The following is a 19,117-nucleotide window of genomic DNA, read 5'->3' as shown; positions in this document are numbered from 1 at the left end:
TGCATGAATCTAACCTCTCCAGGCTCTACTCCCTTCATTTTCAACAGAGTAAATGAAACTGAAGGGGCACCTGGCTGGCTCAGTGGGTAGACCATGCAACTCCTGAGCTCTGGGTCATGAGTTCAAGCCCCACAGTGGGGGTAGAGCTTACTTAAAAAAAATAAAAATGAAACTGAAACCACCATCTAGATAACCATGGTTCTGTCTTACTTTTCCAACCCTGCCTGAGTCACTAGGCCCGCCTTGTGTATTAGATTGGGAGTTCATCTAAGATCAAGGATCTTCCCCAGTATTTCTCTATAGAGGATAAGAGAGGGTTGTGGCCCATGGGATCCACTAATGAGTGCTATAGACCCCCTGGAAGACTCCCAGACATAAAGGGCAAAAGAATAGTGGGACAGAGTAAAATGACTCACAGGCATGCACTGTAAGTTAGTTACATTGTCCTCAGACAGGGAATAGCAGAAGTCTTGGTAGTCGTGAAAGGACAGGGAAGAGGAAATCAGCGCTTCCTTTTGTAGCCAGCTGAAAAAGTTTTGGTGAAGGGTGGATTTGGGAAGCTGTGAGAATGAAGAGGGGCAAATTGGTTGGTGGGCAAGTTTGGGGGCTTTCTAGGCATAAAGGACAGAATGGAAAGGGCAGGAGGAAAAGAGTCAGCATCATAGTGAGATGAACAGGCTTACCCCTAATATCTGTGGGGCCCAGGGCAAGATAAAAAAATATAGGCCTACATACCAAATGTCTAAATATGTAAACGTTGTAAATCAAAGGAAACATACTGCTAAATAAAACATATTCTACCCTTTTGACAACTATGTCAGTACCAATGGGAAGATTTATAATTAGAATTCTGGGACTCTTCTAGCCGCTAGTCTGACATTTGGGCTTCTGTTTCCATTCCGGGCTCTGTCCTACTACCTGGGGACCTCACACAAAAGCATGTGCTCAATGCAGCCACACATCTAAACCCCATCCACACTCCAGGCCAACAGGGTTAGTGGTGTTCCCCCAAGAGCTCCTTCTGTGCTTTTAGGAGATTGGACTCATGGGGCACCTGGGTGGCTCAGTTGTTAAGAGTCTGCCTTCGGTTCAGGTCATGATCCCAGGGTCCTGGGATCAAGCCCCACATCAAGCTCCACATCGAGCCCCACATCGAGCCCTGCATCGAGCCCCGCATCAGGCTCCCTGCTCCGCGGGAAGCCTGCTTCTCCCTCTCCCACTTCCCCTGCTGTGTTCCCCCTCTCACTGTGTCTCTCTCTGTCAAATAAATAAATAAAATCTTTTTTAAAAAAAAAAAAAAAAAAAGGAGAATGGACTCAGGATGAGGCCCTGGAAGGGGGCTCAGGGCCCCTTGGCAAGGGGTTCTGCCAACGGGAGAATGGTTTAGAATGGGGGAGGCATGAGCTCTGGTTAGGCATATCCCCTTGGCCTTAAATTATCCTCATTCTGGAGGAGGAGACCATCTAAAACAGGCATCCAGGGTAGGGGTCCATTATGCCAGGTCCAGGGGCACAGACTCTGAAATCATATAGACTGGGCTCAAATCCCTACTCTGATATTAACTCTTCTTTGAATCTGGGCAAACTCTCTGAGCCTCAGTTTCCTTACTTATAACATGGGGATAATATCATCTCCCTCATGGGGTTATTGTGAGAATATATAAGCTAATATGTACAAAGCCTCTGGTATTTAATAACAACCACTCATTCACATTGTTTTCCTTCCACACACCACCATGCTTTCCTCAAAGTAACCATGGAGGTTGGGGAATAAATATGAAGTTTTTTCTCAGGCAAAGCTGTCTGGGAGGAGTGGGCCTGGGAAAAAAGGAGTTTTATGAAGGAGAGAGTCATAATGTAGGCAGTAACAATCCCATCTCGGGCTGGGACCATGTGGGAGAAGGAGGAAGAGTAAGTTGTCTTATATGCAGATAAATGAGAAATAGTAATGGCATAATTGCTGTTACAATCTGTTTTGCTGACAGTAGCAGCTGTTTACTTGGTTTTCAGGTTAAGACAGGGGAAGGAGGTGTGAATAATCTAAAATAATAGAAAATCCAAACATCATTTTTTTGGTGACCAGGAACACAATCAGAGAAACACATGGTTGTAAACACATATAGATTCTGTCTTTCAAATACAGAGACTGACCTTATTAAGCTGATCTTGTATTGTTCCTGAACATGTAGAGATTCTTACCATATGCTGTCACTCTTACTATTCTTGCAGCTGATATGCCCTTTTCCTCCTCAGCCATTCCAAATTCTATTCTTTATTTCAGATCCACTCCTTCCATTTTTTTTTTTTAAATTAGGCTCCACGCCCAGCAGGGATCCCCAATGCAGGGCTTGAACTCACAACCCTGAGATCAAGACCTGAGCTGAGACCAAGTCAGATGCTTAACGCCTGAGCCACCCAGGCACCCCTCCTCTCCTTTCATATTAAGCATCCCTCCCCACCACCCTCCCCACCTTCCCTTGAGCTCTTCCTAATCTATATCACCTAGAATTCATTCACAGTCTTAATGTGTTTACTGTCTTGTATTGTTCTCTTATTCTTTCCTGTGTGCAAGTCTTGTCTCCCCATTTAGAGTTTAAGCTTGTTAAGGGAAGGAACTGTTTCTATTTCTCTAACATTTCCCATTTGTCTGTATCTGTGTATTCATTCGATATCATTTATTGTGTTCCCATGTGCCCGAACTGTGTTAGGTGCTAGGGGTATAAAATTTTTTCTTTACATATAATATATATGTATATATCATACACATATTTACATATATACACTGTACATATATGTGTGTACATCCACACAGACACACACATATATATCCTTCACTAGAGGAGCTAATAATGTAATGATTCATGGCTTGATAACTGCTTGTAAATGTGTTGCACACATAATGGGCCCTCAATATAGGTTCGCTGGATTGAGGGACCATGCTTCTTTTCAACCAGGCATTCAACGAGGGAACAAATGAATGCAGTAACTGAATAATGATCCCCGATACAGCTGTTCCAGGTGTACCCTCCTATATGGACCTGGTTCTGGCAGACTTAAAAGTGTAAGACTGGTTTGAGGGGAGAAGTGGTCTTTTTTTTTTTTTTAAGATTTTATTTATTTATTTGAGAGAGAGAGAGAATGAAGAGAGCACATGAGAGGGGGGAGGGTCAGAGGGAGAAGCAGACTCCCTGCCGAGCAGGGAGCCCGATGCTGGACTCGATTCAGGGACTCCAGGATCATGACCTGAGCCAAAGGCAGTCGCTTAACCAACTGAGCCACCCAGGCGCCCCGAGAAGTGGTCTTTGACATCATCAAAACACATAGTCTTTTCAAGGCAGTGTTCACTGCTTCCCTTAAGGCCTAGTGATTAAATCACAAAGCATTTAACAGGTGTCAGTGAATACCTTTTGCCAGTTTGCCTCATTCAGGTTGGCGAGTTATGAGAACTGTGCCCATCATCAGAATGAAAACAGCTATTATTGAATACTTATTATGTGCTAGATGTAGTGCTGATTTCTTTACATGAATTATCTAAATCCTAACAACAGCAACTCTATGAAGTAGTTATGATTATTATCTCTACTTTACACAAGAGGAAATTGAGGCACAACTGCCGAGCAGATAGGACTTGAATGCAGGAAGTTTGATTTTACACTGTGCTGTCTACATAGTGAATTGGGAGAGTGGAGCCGCCCAGGCGCCCCAAGAACTGAGCTCTTGAGCTGGCCCGGCCACTTGCTTGCTGTGTGACCTACAGAAGTCATTTCAGCTCTCTGATCAGCAGCTCCTTCTGATCACATAGCTCAACAGTGACCACAGGGTCTTAAAGCCTATTCTTTTGAATTCAAGTCCTCTGCTCTTTCTACCAGCCTCAACTGTCTAAATCTTGTGGGGATCCCTTAAATCTCCTCTTTCACCTCCTTGTGGTATCTGCGGCAGCTTGTGGTACTGTCATTCATGAGATGGATGTCCTTTTTTGATAAGTTATGTATGAAGATCTTGATGGCTTCATGAAAGGCTTGGCTGATGAGGAGTATAGAGAGAGCTGCAGAAGGACCCTTGAACACAAATTCTTCCTGTGACGCTATCCCTCAACTGCTAGGTTTAAATGAAAACATTTTCCAGTATAGAGGATGCTTGCTATCAAGGAAGCATTCAGAGAGCACATAGCTACAACTAAGCTGTGATGGAAGGGCAGGTGGCTGGTCCAATTCACTTCTGAGTGTGGAGCTTAATCTACATGGGCAATAGATGGAGACCAGGTAACATAAAAGACCAGGCGAGAGTCGACTTCTCTTAGGAGCCTGCACACGGAAACCGACGCTGCCGAAATCCTCCGTTTTGTCCCTTCATAGATGGGATTTTGCCTCCTATGTATGTAGAGAAAGGATGATAATTATCTGAACAAGTGTGCATGGATGGCACACTTGTTGGCTTAAATAAAAATGGATTTGCTGTACTGCTCATGTTTATTTTTTTATTTTTTAAATTTTTTTTTAAATTTTTTTTTTTTAAGATTTTATTTATTTATTTGCGAGAGAGACAATGAGAGACAGAGAGCATGAGAGGGAGGAGGGTCAGAGGGAGAAGCAGACTCCCTGCCGAGCAGGGAGCCCGATGCGGGACTCGATCCAGGGACTCCAGGATCATGACCTGAGCCGAAGGCAGTCGCTTAACCGACTGAGCCACGCAGGTGCCCCTGTACTGCTCATGTTATTATTTCGCTCGGTTCTCGCTCCTTAATCTCCCTTGTTTAGTTACCACTGGTAGCTGTGGGTCCTGTTCACTAGGGCAGCCTCTGGTTGGGGTGCCTGCTAGCGTCCTTTCCTAGGGCTTCTTTAACACCAGCCAACCTGGCAGGATGACCTTTATGTCCCTGCCCTCACCACCTTCCTTAGCCTCCAGTCTCATCTTGTCATTTTCCAGAATGATTTGCATGGTTCTCCTACATGCTTTTTTCCCAACCTTCTTCATCTCTGCATGAAATTCTACAGAGACCAGGGACAAAAACCTACTAAAGAATGATCTACTCTCCTACACACACACACACACACACACACTGGCAGGCAGACATGGTCTCTCCTCTGACCTTAACATGCCCCCAAAGATCAAATCAGGATCACCCCCAAAACAAAAAACAAGAACAAAAACAAAACAAAACAAAAAATGGAGGAAAAAAACCTTAAAAACATCATACTGCTTCTAGGAGATGAGTCTACCCTTTTGGGGGATCCACCCGAAGATACTAAAGGACTGAATTTTTGAAGCAGGTACTTCTATGTCAGGCTGCAGCTCTGGAGGGCCTGGTGACCTGTGGTTTGGGGTCCTACTTGGTGTGTATGTTATTTGTTTGTAGAGGTGTTTTCTTTAAGCAGAGAGTAACCTTGGTAATAGGTTAGAATTCTAAGTGTGTGTGTGGGAGAGGCACTTGGGGGGATGAGGAAAAAAGTTCTGTTCGGACCGTTAGGGGAAGGGATTCAGAAACAAGTTTTGGTTTCTGCCTTTCTGGGAACCCCAATCTTTGGGGGCGGACTCTGGGTCAGATAGGGTGAATCAGAGGAAGGAACAGTTAAACTCCGTTTACAAACAAACATACAAACAATCGCAAATGAATTCACGCCGGGACACCCCTCAGCTTCAAGCGCAGAACAGAACTGAGAAAGGAGTCGAGGGCACAGGGCAGAACTGAGAGAAAATCTGGGAAAGCTTGGAGGAAGCGTGTTCCGAGAGGTTGCCTGGGTACCGCAGCCGTAGGCAAGGCGCAGCCCAGCCGCCTTCCCCCGGGTCTCTTCCTCGCGCGGCGCTAACCCGGGCAGCCGGCGAGACGCGGTCTCGGCGGGGCCGGCTCTCTGGGTCCCTCCACCACCGGACCCCGCCGGCTCTCGCCGCCTTCCTCGCCATCCCCGGGCCCCCTCCTCCACACCCGCTCCTCCTGGCTCCCCCTCGATAATCTAATGACATCTCTTCAAATCCAATTACTGAATTAATTGACGTGCTAACCGAGAGGCAAACAGAAAGGGGCGGCAAACACCGGGCGGTTCAGATTTATCCTCCGGCCTCCCCAGGCCCCGGCCGGGCGAGATTTACTGGGCTCGAACACGGCGACAGTTCAAACCTTTGATTAATCATGTTTTTCTCCCGGCCCCATAATTTAGTTGCTCTTTTTCCCTCCCTGCCTTTTTTTATCAGTGGAAACAGAGACGGAGTCCTCATCAGCTTCAATTACAAATATTAAGCCCCCGGACAGCACTTTGACAGAGAGGCGGCCAGCCCCCCTCCGTTCCGCCCCCCTAAATCATCCCCGAATTAACATCACAATCGGCGGCTGGCGCGCGTTCAGATTTAAATGGTGGCATATTGTTCGCGGACGGTCTAGTTCAGACCAGCGGGTCCGCAGCTCCCGGCGGCAGCCCCCGCCTCTCCCCCCGCCGCCTCCCTCCGGCCTCCCCGGAGGCTGTGACTCAGGAGCCGCGGGAGGCTTCGGCGCCCTGTCTCTAGCAGGGGAGGCTGCAGGCGGGGGTGCGCCGGGGGGGGGGGGCGAACGGGCTGGTGAGAGGGGTGGGGTGTGGGGGGCGGGTCGCGCGGAGAAGAGAAACTGCAGAAGCGGGGTGACGGGGGAACGGGGTTTATGCAAATGAGAGCAAATGAAGGTGCAGAAACCGCGCGTTTGGGAACGCCGCTACACAGCCCTTTGGGGGTAGGTTGTGGCCGCCTTGACCCCTCGCAGGGTCTGCGGGTCCGCCCTTGGGTCATGGTGGAGTGGCCAGGAGGTAGGGCATTCTCTTGCTCTTTGAGTCTTGCTGGGTGAAGGAAAAACGTGTGGCAAGATTTCTCTCTTTCCCGAGCGTATTAGGGAAAATCTGCCCTAAACCACAGCCAGAAGTCTTGAAGATAGGTCTCAGAAAGGACTTACTTACGATCGTGAGGTTGAACTACCCCTTAGGGATTTTTCGGGTTAGAAGACCCTGGAAATAGCCAGATTTCTCTGAAGGCTTTTGGGGGGAAAGATACAACTATTTGGCCCTGTCCCACTCAAGCGGAGGAGACAAGGGAGAGTCATTCCCCTGACCCCATTAATCCTTTAGGAATAAAGGAGATCAGGAAGAAAAATGTCAATCCAGGAGTCTAGGTTTCCAGATATTTTCATAGCCACCTGCCTCTTCGGTCTTGCCCGCATCCATCTCTAGGACTCCATTTCTGCCTAGCAACATCACAACCAATCAAGATGCAATTAAGCCTGGCAGCTCGGCTCATCCTTAACTGGGATTGGCTGCTCACAGTGAGCGCATCCCAAGTTTTCATTGGCTGACGGCCACCTGTATGGAAATGAGAATTACCCGGGACCCTCAGCCGGTCTCCGCAGTTTGGACCTGTAGCTTACTGCGCTGAAACCTGCAAGCTCAGAGCAGGAACTCCTGGGCTCGTTTCTTGCCCTCTCTGCCTTCTCTTACCCCAAAGAGATTTCCCGAACTTTTCCCTTTTCCGTCGGCACCTCTGCCTGAGGCCTGGTCTGAAAGAAATACGACCAAATAACGCAGAAATAATGCGGATTTGTATGCTGTTTGTATCGTCTTTGCATTCTCTCGGTTCAATGTCATGATTTTGCCCCTTCCGTCCAAAGCCGCCACAGTTCCTGCCCCTTTCTCTCTTCCTCGTCCATCTCTGGGGCAGCTTCTCCTTGTGGAATCCCTCTGTCCCTGCCCACTCTTGCCCCAAACTCTCCCTTAGGGCTCAGCTCCACCAATTCCCGATTGCCCTCTCCTCCCACTCAGGATGCTGGCATCTCGCACAACGGTCTAAAGAACGGTTTAGGAGGGAGTTAGGAAAAGGACCCCCCCGCCCCAACACACACACACACACACATACACACACACACACACACACACACACCCCTCCATCCTCGCTCCCCATCCATTTTCTCCGAGGGAGCCGAGTTTGACAGCGAATTCATTCCGAGCGGGGAGGGTGATTTATTCTTCAAATATACCGACAAGTGCGGGCATGATGGAGCCCATTAAAATGTTGGGAGATTGTTTTTATGATTGAAGTCTGTATTACTCCAACCATAAAGAAAGAGAGCAAGGAGTCATTAGCATTTTCATGATGGTGTATTTCTGCTTGTCTCCGCGCCATCACTCATCTTTACTGCCCGTCCCTTTGCTCTCGCTCTGCTACAACGAGGAGAGACTGCAGCCTGAGTTGGGGTTGGGGGTGGGGGAGGCGGGGGCCAGAGATGCCCCAGCCGCTCTGCCCTTCACGCCAAATCCTCACCCTCCTTGGGACGCAGATCAAGGGGTGAGAGGCCAGACACAGAAGATATGCCTCACCTCTTTCCTGCGAGCTCCTCATGCGCCTGAACGGTGGGAGCAGGGGGTCCTGCCAAAGGGTGCTTGGAGATCTAGGCAGACCAGTTGGGGAAGAGGGTGTACCCCTTCCTTTCTTTGACTCTTCCCTTCCTGGCCTACACACCACTTAGAGCTCTCCAGGGTTATCTGCATATGGGTAAAATCAAGAATTCTTGGCTGAGTGCCCTGGGCTGGAGATATCAGAATAAAAGAGGACAAGAGGGAGGAGACCCCAAGTCCCTGGGTTTGGAGACTGTGTTGGCAAGAAGATGGGAGCCTGCACATTTGGCTTCTGTCTCTGCTACTCCTTGAAGGGCCCTTTGACCTTGCTCTGGGATGGGTTTAAGCCTCCTGTCTCCACCCTAGTTCCCCAGCTCCTGCTCCTTCCTAATTCCCTAAGTCCTTGATTCTTTTTACCCAGACATTTACACCAAGACTCTCCAGTAGCCCAGGGAACAAGTTCATACCCTCTATGAAAATAAGGGAGATAAAAATAATCACTGCCAAGGTAGGAGCCTGGAGAAAGTTGGCTATGAGTAAAATGGTGTCTCCAGGTGCACGAGGATTGTTGGAGTCACCTGTCTTCTGATGAGATTCTTAACATAAAGAAACACTCTTTCGAGGTTGGGAACAAATTGCCTGTATATCCTATTGCCCCAAATTGTATGGAGGCTCTTGAGGGAGTTGGTTGGGATAAAGGCTAGTTAAGAGGTGGGAAATGGAAGTGTTAGCTAGTTAAGATGGGGAAATGGAAGTGTTAGCTAGCAAGACATTAACAGTGATAACAACAGTTAGTGGACCACTTTCTTCTTGGTCCGGTGCTTTCTTACTGATGTCTCCCAACAACTTAAGAGGTAGGTTTCACAACTACCATTTCACAAATGAGGAAGCCAAGGGTCAGGTGCAAGGGTGTAGGGTAGCCAAGGTCACTCAGCCAGTAAACAGAAATATCAAGATCTGAACTCTGGGCTGTTCTTCACTAACTGATGCTGCCCGAGAAGGAGTTTAGGGTCTCAAAAGTGGAAGCCAGGATGACAGAACACCCCATTTACTTCCCCTGGGCTCATAAGGAAGTGGAGACTATCCAGGAAGTGCTTACTAGGAATATTCATCCCTTGGCCACTGGTCTGGGTAGTTGGGTATTAGTTAGCACTGCTGGGATTAACCCCTCTCGAATCATTCAGGGAACATTAATTGAACACCTAATATGTGTCATTTTTGATTGGCCACACCCCCAACCCCCTCTCCCTGTCCCAGACCTCCTCGTACCCCAGTGAGATAGGTACCAAATAGAGCTCTGGTTTCCTGGGCTGGAGTGGAGGCCTAGGCAGCTGGACAGATGGAAGGAAGTGGGGTGTGGAGGTGAGAGCCTCCCTACAGCCTGCGCAGTGCCCAGAGGCAGCTATAGCGGCGGCCCCAGATTTACAGCTGCCCTGGTGCTGATGCCATAAAAGCAAACGATCCTTCTCTGTACTAATTTCTGTGTAATTAGATCTCTCCTGGCATGGACAGTGGGGAGTGGGGGTAGCCAGGAGGGGAGGGTGCCAAGGACGCTCCACAGGGGTGGGAGGAGGGGCCGCCGGACACACATGGCTTCATGTGGGTCCGATTGGGCACATGGGTCTGTGTGCATTGTGACAGAGATGGGAAATGCAATGTCACACCCATGGTAGGTAACGAGGCAGATGGGTCCTAATGTGATAACACCTTCATGCCGAGGATGGGGGAAGAGAAGCTCGCAATCATGTACAAAGATCCCGAAGCTAGAAGAATAACTCCGGCTAGTCCACATGCCCATGGAAGGTATTGAAATCCTTGGAGGAGCTGCACACAGATTTCCCCACAGGCAGCAAGACACCAAACAAAATTCCTCAGAGAGGCCTGAACAGCAAGGAATTCTGGCAGATGCATCGCATTTACATCCACATTTACAAAGCAGTATATACATTATAGCTACACATTTACCTGCATGACAGCAGATACACACCTCTCTTAATCAAATGCGGAAATTATAGCATCTGTACTAAATAGGAACTCAACAGATATTTGTCCCCTTCTCTGCCCCCACCCATTGCCTGCCCACCTCTTGCAGACAGAAAATTAAAGGACGAAAGAAGCCTTTTCTTTAAGTAAGTCTTACTTCAAGATACTTGAAGATGGATCCCATGAAGCCAGAAAAAAAAAAAAAAGGAATTGCAGAAGAAATCTGCAATTACCCATTAGAACTATGATGGGAGCCTGCACATTTGGCTTCTGTCTCTGCTAATCCTTAAAGGGCCCTTTGACCTTGCTCTGGGATGAGTTTAAGCCTCCTGTCTCCACCCTAGTTCCCCAGCTCCTGCTCCTTCCTAATTCCCTAAGTCCTTGATTCTTTCGGGAGCTGGTTAGAGAGTGAAAGATTCTGGAGTTCTGCCTTTCCTTAGGAAGAGCAAAGTCTCAGAGAGGAAAAGAATAGAGTTGTTATTTCTACCTCCCTCCCACTACCACCTCCACCCCATGGTGACAAACAATGACTACGGGGTATGGCAGTTATGCCATTCGGAACAACACTTCTACCAGCTAAGTATAACTTCTGCGCTGGAGTGTGTTTGTGGAGGGGCCTCGGAGGGCCTCTTACCAATCTCCCTCTTTTTTTTTTTTTAAAGATTTTATTTATTTATTTGACAGAGAGAGACACAGCGAGAGAGGGAACACAAGCAGGGGGAGTAGAAGAGGGAGAAGCAGGCTTCCCGATGCGGGGCTCGATCCCAGGACCCTGGGATCATGACCTGAGCTGAAGGCAGACGCTTAACGACTGAGCCACCCAGGCGCCCCACCAATCTCCCTCTTTAGCCTAAATTTCTGTCACAGTAAGCCTGCTAGGGAGTCAGCAGCTTCTGCTTCAATCCTGCTGAAATGGAGCTCTTTACTTCATAAACAGTGTGCCCCATCGCTGGACTGCTGGAGGGATTGGGAGATCCTGTCGTGGAACTGAAATCCATCTTCTTTTTAATTTCAGAATATACCATTTTTAACTACCTGTCATATCTCCTTGAGTTATTCTAATGTTTTAAGACCAGTTCAATCAAGGCATTAATCGGCCCCCACAACAGCAATAACAATTAGATACCCATTGGAAAATCAGGAGATTTTGATCTCCACAGATGACTGTCATGTACTTATCTTAAGCCCTTGTTCTAATGGGTAATTCCTGATTAACCTGAGTAATGAAAATGTATCACAATAAAGAAAGATTTGTCATGCCTTGTTATCACTTCATAAGGCCATCCTTCTAGATACCTGCCATAACACCAGGATATTTCTGTCCCAATAAAACATGATCATGATGTGCTTGGCTAATAAAAAGGAAAAAAGCTGTGTATTAAAAATATGTTTAAAATGATTTGCATGAGTGATGTAAATATAAAGCACCACCATCATCATTGTCAAAATCATCCTCAGTTTATTTGCCTTTTGAAATCCCTGCTCGACCTTGGGGGTGGGAGTAGATAAAGGAAGAGGGAGGCAGGAAATTAGCATCTATTAAATGCCAGGCACTGTGCTAAACACTCACAGTAGCCCTGTGAGATAGGTATTATTATGCCCTTATAGGTGAGGAAATTGGGCTCAAAGCAGTTAAGTCACTTGCCTGAGGTCATGCAGGGAGTCACCAGGGCATCAGGATTTTTAAACCCAGGGACGTCTGATTCCAAAGCCCCTACTTCCCCCGCAACCCCAGACTGGTTAGTTTTGCTTGGATGCAAGCAGTACCCTGCCGAGTGGACCTCGACTACTCTTGTGACACACACTCGTGAGGACGTATGCTGGGCTCGAAGACCTCACCCTTCCTTCCCAGACACCCAGACTCCCCACAGGGGCCAGGAGTTCAGAGCCTGAACTTTGTGGCTTTTGTGCTGGTCACTTTTCTGCCTTCACCCGGGGGTGCCCACATATAATCACGGGCAGCACTAACACGCCCCGTCACTGCTGTACAGTGAGACATTCAGAGACGCAGTGTCACACTCTACCCACCCCGGGACTCACACAGGCTGGCTTTACCTTCTCTTCTCCCAGGTGGTGGTGTGCATAGCCAGCAGGGGTCGCCGGCACACCAGGAATTACTACTTGTTGGGCCTGTCTCCTTCTGCCCTACAGGGTGGAAATGTTACGCCTCCGCTCTTCTCCTAAAATCTCTGGCCAATCCCTCCCCTTCCCTGCTTTCCCTTCCTAGGCAACCCCCCACCCCTGCCCCTCGCCCCGACCCTATAGGTCTCTAATGATGAGCTAAGTAGTTGCTCATTATGCAGCACCCTAATCTGCCCAATCGCAATCTGGACCAGGGACCAGGGATTCTGGCTGTCGATCCTGCCTTAGGAATGGCCAGGGAGTTGGTAAGAAGCCTGGAGTGCCCAGCCTTCTGGTTCACCCTTGCCTGATTAGGACTTTCCCTCCTCTTGGGCCTCCCCACTACCCATTGCTTCTCAGCATCCTTCACTCCACCCTGTCTTGACCATTCTTTTATTGTCCCAGTGTTCACGTAAGCATTTGTCCCAGACATCCCCAGACCCCCAGGGTCCTTTAGCTCTCTCATCTTGGGAGGGCCTAAGAATGAAGGAGGAGGCAAATCTCTCGTGGAATGATCTGTGGCCAGTGGTTTTGGATGAGAAATCATGGTTTGGGGAGGATATGGGAGGGACCCATGTACCCTGTCTTACAACAGAAAGAGGGCCAGGTGTCTGCTCCCTGTAGGAAAGGGGTCCAGACACAGGCCGTGGAGGCAGCTGTGGCCGCCTTCTGGGAGTGGCATCTCTCCGCTCTTTTCTGCCTCTCCCCTCCCCTGCTGTAGCACAATGCCCCAGCTTTCCCAGGCCCCCACCTTCCAGCAGCCCCCTCCCCCAACTCCTGGAGCCTAGTGATTGGCGGCTGCCTGCTGCAGGGCCGGCTGGCTTTATAGCTTTGCGGCAGCTGGGGAGAAAGCAAGGCCAGAGACAGAAAAATGGAAACTAACCAAGAAATGGAGAACGTTGAAAGAGTCAAAGAGGGAAGATGGAAATAGAGGCAGAGAGACCTCAAGAATAACAGGCACTCTAAATCTAAATGATGAGAGGGACAGACTGAAGCAGAGATGGACACAAAATCATAGAGATGCTGATAAAAGATGAAGAAAATGTGATAAGAATGGGGGAAAAGGGAGAGAAAAAGCAGACAGAAAACGTCTGGATAAGTCCTGAGAGTAGGAATGTGCCGGGCTTTCCAGGTGGGCAGGAATTTCTTGGTAGTATGTAGAGGGTGGGATGGGCATCTAGGGACTCCCAGAAATTCTATGATACCGAAGACACTCTCCAGCTTGCAGCTAATCCAGTTCTCCCCACACTTGTGCTCCCGTTCATCCGTTCTAGCCTTTTCCATGGCCACAGTCTCCTGGAATTTTTAAAAATATTTTGTTTATTTAAGAAAGAGAGAGAGAGAATAGAGGGAGAGGGAGAAGCAGACTCCCTGCTGAGCAGAGAGCCCAAGGTGGGGCTCCATCCCAGGACCCTGAGATCATAACCCGAGCCAAGGGCAGCTGCTTAACCGACTGAGCCACCCAGGCATCCCTGAAGTTTTAAGATTATTACAGAAATGTCCTCCTTAAGGATGACCCGTGACGTAGTGTGGAAGAATCTTGTACTATTTTCCACGAAATGGATGGGAAAACTGAGCTCTGACACTTGGGAGGGAGGGATTTGAATATTAGAGCTATCTTTTAGTTGTCCACAGATTAGCTTATAAGGTTGTTGACCCTCTCGTGGCACTTCAGTTGGCTCATGCCACATTTACCTTATATTACAGTTATTCTTCTGTATATCCTTTTTGCTAATATATAAGCTCTTTAACAGCAAAATCTGTGTCTGCCTTCTTTGTGGCTCCCACAGTGCCTTGTTCTTATTTACTGAGTGAACCAATGAATGGCCCCTGGAGATGTTTAAGCAGAGGTTGGATGACTACCAATGAGGGATGTAGTCCAGGGAATTTCTGTACCGAGTGAGAAGTTGGAAATATATCTCTAAGTGCCCTTTTGGTTTTGAGGGCCTATCAGTCTCCATATATGAACCTGAGTTTCTCTGTTTCTCCAAATATGCAGGGGTAAGACACAAAACAGAAACCCCCAAATTATAAAGTACCTACCGAGTGCCTGGCTCTGTGCAAGGCATTTTACACATTTGATCTCATATCATCATCACGATAACCTTTCTGGAGAGAGTTATCCACATTTTGCAGATAAGGGTTCAGAGAGATGGAGTGTTTTGCTCCAGGTCACATGGTTAAGAAGTATGACAAATTAAATCTGGAGACCTCTAACACCTATTTAATTGCCACAACACCATGATTCCACCAATCTGGGAGATTTCCAGTTTTAGAAAAGCATGGGAGGGGCGCCTGGGTGGCTCAGTCGGTTAAGCGACTGCCTTCAGCTCAGGTCATGATCCTGGAGTCCCTGGATCGAGTCCCACATCGGGCTCCCTGCTCAGCGGGGGGTCTGCTTCTCCCTCTGATCCTCTCCCCTCTCGTGCTCTCTGTCTCTCACCCTCTCTCTCTCAAATAAATAAATAAAATCTTAAAAAAAAAAAAAAAAAGAAAAGCATGGGAGTTGAGAAATAGGGAAGACAGAGGAGGGAAGATATAGCTTCTAAATTTAGGGTTAGGAGAGAGATTCTGGATTCTAACCCTGGGGGAAAAATCCACTTTCGTGAGTTAGCATAGGACATTTCTACTCTCACCTGATTATCAATAGACCTGGAGAAAGAAAAAAATATGAGGGACCGGGACTGGCAACCTGGAGATAGGGTACTAAGCACTGGGATCTCTTGCCCCCGGTTATGGCCTTGGTAGCATAGGGCAGAGCGGTGCATCCAGTATGCAATCTTGGAAATTTCAGGCATGTATCTTCCTGCTAGGAGGGATGCTGGGATTCTAGGGGAGTCTAGGGATGTCCAGGCTGTGGGGGTCCCATTCTGGGGTGGGGCTTTGGTTAGCACTGTGAAGGAGAAATTGATTCCACAGCTTTACATTTGTAATTTTAAGTTTTCTATTAGCTACATTAGAAAAAGTAAAAAGAACCAGGTGAGGGTTGCCTGGCTGGCTCAGTTGGGAGAGAATGCAGCTCTTCATCTTGGGGTTGTAAGTTCGAGCCCTACGTTGGGCATAGAGATTCCTTAAAAATAAAATCTTAAAAAAAAAGAACCAGGTAAAAGTAACATTAACACCATATTTTATTTAACCCAATATATCCAAATTATTATCGTTTAAACAAGCCATCAATATAAAATTATTTTAAATTCTCTCTCTCTCTCTCTCTCTTTTTTTTTTTTTGGTACGAAGTCTTAAAACTCCCAACATTTCAGTTTGGATTAGCCACAGTTCAAGCGTTCAGTAGTCACAGGGGCTGGTGGCTAGCATAGAGGACAGGGCAGGCCTAGAGCGTGCCTCACGCTGACCAGTCAGAAGCAGTAGGAATTCTTTGATGTCGGATCCAGGCATCTTGGTTCCTGCCCTTGATTTTTCTGACACCTTGACTCAGGAGTCCTTGTTTTTATGTGAGTCTGGAGACATATTCCCAATTCCCATGGGTCAGAATTGTGTATCTATTACAGGTTCTGTGAAGTCCAGCGGCACATTAAGCTCCAGCTGCAACACTTTCCTCAAGCTCCTCTTGCCAAGCCACCGGCGACCTCCAGGCTGCCAATCCAGTGGTTTCCAGGAGTCGTTTCCTTGACCTCTCTGCTACCTCTGACCGATCCTTCCCAGTCTTCTCTGAGACTTCGAGTTCTCCAAACTTCCCTTTCATGTGGATGGTCACGTGGGTTCTGCCCTTGGCCCTCTTACCCTCTCACTCTACATGCGGCGACACCTGGCTGATCTTTCTTCACTCTCATCACCTTTACTTTCAAGGATCTTAAGCCTCTGTCTTCAGTTCCAAACTCTCTTGAGCTCCAGACTTACATTTCTCTCTCCAACAGCCTCCTGGATCTCTCTCTCCTTTGGAAGATCCCAAACACGTTGGAAATTCAACAAGTCAAAATTGCACCAGTCATATTTTCCCTCCATATATTTCTCCTTTTATACAATTTATTTGGTGAATGGCATTGCTGGTTAGCTGGTCATCGAAATGAGAAACCGGGGATCAACGTGACTGCTTCTGTTCACTTCCCATTATCTAATTATCACCAAGTCCCATTAATTCTGCATCTTCAAGAATTCTGCCTCTTTTTCTCTTGACACAGTTTCAGTTCAGTGCTCACCATTTTTGCCTGGGTTATTACAATGGGTTCCTACCTGGTTTCTGTGGACTTTCATGAGCTGTCAATAGAGTGTAAGCTTCATACGGGCAGGCATTCTTATGTTTTGTTCGTGCTGTTTCCCAGTGTCTAGAACAGCACCTGTCACATAGTAGGCACTCAATGAATATTTGTTGAGTGAACGTTTGAGTGTAGATCTCCCAGTCCAGGGGCGCCTGGGTGGCTCAGGCATTAAGCGTCTGCCTTCGGCTCAGGTCGTGATCCCAGGGTCCTGGGATCGAGCCCCACATCGGGCTCCCTGCTCTGCAGGAAGCCTGCTTCTCCCTCTCCCGAGTGGAAGAGGGAGAACCCTGCTTGTGTTCCCTCTCTCGCTGTGTCTCTCTCTGTCAAATAAATAAATAAAATCTTAAAAAAAAAAAAAAGATCTCCCAGTCCATCTTTCCAGCCTCATTTCACAGTCTACGACCTTCACTCAGCAGCCCTACCTGAGTGTTTAAGCTTCTGAGCCAGTTATGTCTTTGCACATTCTGTTCCTTCTGTCTCTTTAAGATTGAGCTTCTACATCGTCACCCATGGTACGCTTTGTCTCCCCCAGTCTTGGTTGATTATCCTTCCTCTGTGGGCCCAGAGCCTGCCGTGCCTATCTCTAAAGTAGTGCTTATCTTGCTTTCCTGTTTTTGTTGCTTTATGTTGACTAGAAGCTGTTCGAGGGCAGTTTTTGACTGTTTTTGACCGTTCCATCTCTACTCCCAGCATCTGACCCCTAAGGAGCACTCCATCAAGTTCTCTGAATTAATGCATGACATGTCTCTGTCCCAAATGACATCACATTTTACTCTTTTAGGCGACACCAGGCACTTCAACAGTATTGGTAATGTTTTTCTAAAGCTGGTTAGTGAGTCCAATGATGTTCACTTTATTATTCTTCATCCCTTCTATGTGGACACATATATCCTTTTGTATGTACGAAATATTTTATTTTTTTATTTATTTTATTAAAAAATTTTTTTTATATCGAAATATTTTAGTAAAATAATTAAAAAATTTATTTTTGGAAGGACTGGCCCTATGTGCTGGTCTCCATACTGGACTTCAGGGACCTGAGATGTACAAACACAGAACCTACCCTCAAGCTGCTTAGAGTCGAGAGAAGGAAGACTTGCAAGCATGCTGTGGTGTATTTTTGCGAAGGGTTGTATGTGGCACCTCAGGGGGTAAAACTGAGAAAAGTCGAGTAGGAATTCATGGAGGAGGCGTCCCGTGAGTTGTGAAGAAAGCGTGCGCCCAGAGGCCTGCAAAAATGGTGGAGTGGTTGTGTGACACTGGAGTCCAGGGTTCCTTAGGGTCGGATGGGAAATGGAGAGGCAGGTTGGAGTGGGATGGTGGAGACCCTGACTGACATACTAAGTGATTTGCACTTCAGTTCCTGTAGGTCCCAGGCAGCCACTGAGGTTCTGTAAGTGGGGAGTGATGTTTGCATTCGTTCTCTTCCACCAATGACTGACACCCCAGTTCCTATCTGCTGCTACTTGGTCTGACTTTTCCTTTCACACTAGTGCTGGGAGCCCATTCAGATCCAACGGTTTCTGCATGGATGCTGGGAGGCAGGGCAGAAGAAACAATCCATTCCGGAAGGGAAACAAGTAGAAAGGCCAAGTTGCCAAATACCACACAGAGAGTAGATGAGAATAAGTGGGGGTTAATCAGAGAGAGGTAGTGGGGGTTAATCAGAGAGGAATTATGAGCCAACATCCTGGAGGTAATGCTCTGGAGGTGGGAAAGAACACTTATGTTGTATCCCTCAGAAGTGCTCTTAGCCCAGCAGCCGGGTCAATGGCCTTGTGCAGCTACCCGTGAGGCTCCTAGGGGTGGGGGGCGGTGTGTGTGGCATGGCAGGGGCTGTGCGGTGGGGGCAGGGGCTCTGGGTCCCTGTTTCTGTCTCCCTTCCTCCCCTTTTGCACTAGGGGGGGCACCCTTCTGGAAGCCAGAATGTCTGGGTTCCAGATTTTTCCTTCCCCAACCTCCCCCAGACATAAATCACAAGTGATTTCATTAAATGCACCTCCTGCTGGGGATGTTGGCTCATAATTCCTCTCTGATTAACCCCCACTACCCCGGCAAGTTTATAGGCCAAGCGAGGGGAGGGGTAAGGGGGAGGGAAAAAGGAGGGATGGGGGGAATCCCAGGCGAGTGATGGATGCCTCTGTCAGCCCAGCTCGTATTTATTAATAGTCTTAATACGGGAAGCAATAAAGGAAGAGAGGGATTCTATTAATTAAATCATTGTTATAATTAACTTTCATTAAAGGAGGATCAATAAAGAGGAGTTGAGATGGAGAGAGGAGAGATCCATTATCTCTAATTTCCTTGGAAGGGATTCAGGGAACGAGATGGGGTTGCTAGGAGACGGCGACGGGAGGGAAGAAGGAAGGATGGAAGATGTCATCCAGGTGGGGCTGGAAGGGGGTGCACTGGGGGGATTTCAGGTGGGTGCAGAGAGGGATTGGTGCAGGTT

The sequence above is a fragment of the Mirounga angustirostris genome, unplaced genomic scaffold (genome assembly GCF_029215605.1).
Source record: "Mirounga angustirostris isolate CCGP_5_RB_7025 unplaced genomic scaffold, mMirAng1.0.hap1 SCAF_5, whole genome shotgun sequence".
NCBI classification, from domain to species: Eukaryota; Metazoa; Chordata; class Mammalia; order Carnivora; family Phocidae; genus Mirounga; species Mirounga angustirostris.
Note: the sequence above shows the minus strand (reverse complement) of the source record.